This window comes from Tiliqua scincoides, chromosome 4, assembly GCF_035046505.1.
Source record: "Tiliqua scincoides isolate rTilSci1 chromosome 4, rTilSci1.hap2, whole genome shotgun sequence".
Lineage (NCBI taxonomy): Eukaryota > Metazoa > Chordata > Lepidosauria > Squamata > Scincidae > Tiliqua > Tiliqua scincoides.
Genome location: NC_089824.1, coordinates 218,215,800 through 218,219,730, shown reverse-complemented (window position 1 = coordinate 218,219,730; position 3,931 = coordinate 218,215,800).

The following is a 3,931-nucleotide window of genomic DNA, read 5'->3' as shown; positions in this document are numbered from 1 at the left end:
TGTGACAACAGCAGCACCTCCTAAAGGAAGAAATGCATCTTGTTCTTGCATTGGAGAGTTTGGTTTGTAACCTCGGACTTGCTTGTCCTCAGTGCACAGAAATTAGAATAATCTGATACTACACATATTTTTTTTAGAAATGATTAGGAAAATATTTGAATAGCTTGTCTTAAAATATTTTATTCATCATGTTAAAACAAAACATTCCATAATGAATTTTTTCTTCTTTTTTCAATTTTTCCAACTTTTTAGGAAAAAAACAAAAAAGTCTTCAGGAAAAAACTGAAAAAACCTTGTTTGTTTTTTTTTCCAAATTTTTCTGTTTTTTTCCCGGGCCTTCACATCTCTATTCCTGCCTATATAAAAGGACATCATAATCTAATGAACACATGCACATACATACATATGAAAAAACAAGAAAACAAGGGTTTAATCTAACAAGAGTCTGGAGTTGCGAAGGCAGAGGAAGGGACGAGAAAAGACTGACAGTCTGCTGGGGAATCCCAAGAAAAGACAGCAGACCAAGAAAACAGAGAGAAGGGGAGGAGAAGCAGAGCGATCATTAGTCTCAGCACGCCTGTCACAGTCAACCCCTAAGAGCTGAGGCAGCTGGTCTGGTCAGGCCCACAAGCTACGCCTTCCCAAACCTATGCCATGGCCTGTCATAGGGCTTCCCAGCCAGCCTCGTTGCACCTGTCAGGCATCATCGGAGCGGTCCTGGCATATTGCTTAACCTTGCTGTCTCAAAGCTGGACACCAAGATAGGCGCCTACCTACCGCAACGCCAGACAAAGATCTGCTAAAGTGTCCAAGGTGACTGCCCCTAACCATAGAAGAACATGGCCCCATTTCTGCAGTCTGGGGTAGGCAAAGAAACCACCAACCCAAGTGCCACTCTGGCTGACAGTAAAAGATTCCTACCCGGCTCTCCAAGGGCAACCAGCTAGACTCAGACCATGAGGTCAGAGGGGTGAATGAGCACAGCCGGAGCTTGTCCTCCAGTTCGGCACTCTCGCTCCACCTCAGCCTTCAAGCCCAGCCAATTTGAAGCCTCAGCCTGGTGCCTCGAGGCAGGCAAAATCATTATCGCCTTAGTTTGCGCTGTAACGGCCCTTCTACCTCAGGTGGGTCCTACACAATGAACTAGAGCCCAGATTCAAGGGAAAGTGCCCTCCAAAACACATCCACTTCCACTGAAGGGCAGCCAAGGGATGTCCAGCTAATTTATGGCACCATGCCCAGAGGGTGGCCGCTGCTCCCACCCTGAGACAGGCCTGGAAAAGCCCCCCCAACCGTTCACATCATGACAGCCTCATACATGCGCCTTTGGCACAGACTGAGAAGAGCCCATTCCTCATTGCTGAAATAAAGAGCGATGTCTGCGAATGAAATCGGGCTCTGAAAGAAAAAGGAGAAATGACGTATTAGTAAGTCAGCCTAGGAGGCCATGACTACCATCCACAGAGAGAATTGTATTCCCGTTTCCATGTAAGGGCAAAACATTTCTCATTGGAAACAGATTCTCACACACGTTCCCTTGATGTCCACTTTGCATGTCCCCCTTTTGGTTTTCCAGCTCCAATGAAGATCCCCAAGTTTCCTGCTCAGAGCTTCCGTTCCAGCTTCTACACTGACACCATGATCCTATCCACGCAAGTCCAGAAGTGAGCCCCACTGCTTCTAATGGGGTGTATTCCCCGGAAAGCACATCCAGGACCAAAAACCTTGTGCATTGTGTAGATGCTTTCACACATTGCAATCCCCATCACTTTTCCCACTTGCAAAAAGGTCATGTCATTTTCTGGTGCTCTGACTGTGGCAGAGGCTTATCCATGTGGGTATCTGCCCAGTTGAGCCACTACACTGTGTATGGGTGGATCCAAGAGGAGGCCATGGATGTGTATTCACCCCCAAACTGTTGCACCAGTGGGGAGCAAAGTCAGGAGACAGGAGAACACTTACTGGACAAGGCATTGGTGGCCGACAGAGCTGAGTTGATATGGGAGCCCAGGTCTAACCAGCAGGTAGATCTGGGCTCCCAATCCAGGTGGGAGCCCAGGTCTACCCACCTTGCAAACTGCCACGGAGGTCATAGCTCAACCGGGAGGCCAGGTCTACCTAATAGGTAGACCTGGGCTCCAAGTCCAGGCTGGAGCCTGGGTCCACCCATCTGGTTGATCTGGGCTCTGGAGTTAAGAGAGTGCTCATGACCCTCCCCCAAACACAAACACTGGATCCACCCCTGGCACTATGTTACCAGCAGTGCTTTTTAAACTGAGATGTAACATGCACACAATGGTGTGCAGGGATCTCATGTTGAAGATAAGGGCAAATCTATGTACCTTGGAAAGAATTAAGGTAGCGGCTCTCAAACTCTCAGAGAGTTTGAGAGCCGCAGTAAGTTACTGTGTGGGAGGAGGGAATGCAGCGAAGCGATCCCAGGATTGTTTCGCATTTGAAGGCGCAGGAGCTTTCCTGCACTCACCAGAGACTGCAGCAGGTTCCTGAGGGTGTGGGGAGCCCTGCGCTAACCTCCCCAGGCCCCCCCGAAGCATGCAAACTGTCAAAATAAGGATTGCGACCCACTTCCAGTTTTGCAACTGAAAACCTGAGGTGGGTCACAATCGTTATTTTGTGTGCTTTGGGGGCCCTGCGGAGGCTTGCGCGGGGCTCCCCACATTCTCAGGAGCCTCTGTTGAGCGCAGGACATTCCCTGCACCCCTCGAAAGCGATGCAATCCTGGGGATCACTTGGCAGATTCCCCCCTCCCCGACCATTAAGGGGGCAGAGGCCAGGGCTCTCAGGCGCCCCAGTTTGAGAACCACTGAGTTAAGGTGTACCAAAGTTGACCCAAAGTGCTGAAGAACCAAAATGGGTTTCAACTGGGACTCACTATTCTGACACACTCACTCTGAACCTACACAGGGGGACTCCTACCACCGACATGCACATGCAATGGAGCCCCAAGGAAATTAGCTAGAAGAAGGTGAAAAGGAGAGGGGAGGGGAGAGAAACTCCTTTGAAGGAGAAGTGCAGAGACAGGGAAAATGCAGGGGGAGAAGGGATGGAGGTAGACTAGCTGGGCTTGCCAGAGGAAGCCTGGAGAAGAAAGGGAAGGCTTTATGGTCCAGGGAAAGGAGAAGGTCAGGGGGGTTAGTAGGAAGGAAAGAAGTAGATAGTCTACTTCAGACTGAGGCCAAAAGGCTGTGGCCTGGGAAGGTTACAGGAGGAGAAGCCCCAGCTACAGATCCCCCTTACCTGGCCTGACTGAGCAGCCGCCATTTCTGTTCCCAAACAGGGTTTGGTTTGCTTCGATTCCGTTTCTCTGCTGTCTGTCAGGAAGAGAATGGAGACCTGTGTGAGTTTCGTAATCTTGAATACCTGCTTCAGGTACCTCCTTGAATTCCTTTCCCCTATTTGAGGTGATGGCTGCAGAGGAGATTGGACAGATTCACAGAGGAACTTCAGGACCTTTCATCCTGATCAGTGATGTACCAAAGTCATTGGGTACCCAGAAGCCCCCCCACCCATGACACAATTATTTTTGGAACAGTCATGACATGAAAAGAATAATAATTGCCAGAGAAGAACTGCAGACAATTTTATCCTCCTCTTGCGTGTGGCTGTAGTCAGTGCTAGCCAAATCATAGCTACAGCCAGCAGTGGTGGACTTCCCCAGCCCCACGCCCGGAGCAAAGGCCCGCAATGGCGCCCCCTGCGTGCAAATCCCCCCACTCACCTGGAGCAAAACAGAGCTTTGAGCCGCTCCAGGACCAACCGAGGAAGTTGTCTGAGGCTTCTCCGTGGTCTTATACTGTGCTTCTGGTAAACTGGAAGAACAGTGTCGCACAAGGCTCCGCGTCTGGGGCATTTGCCCCTTTCAGATCATGGCAGGTCTGCAACTGGCCGCCAGGGTCACCCTCACCGCCAC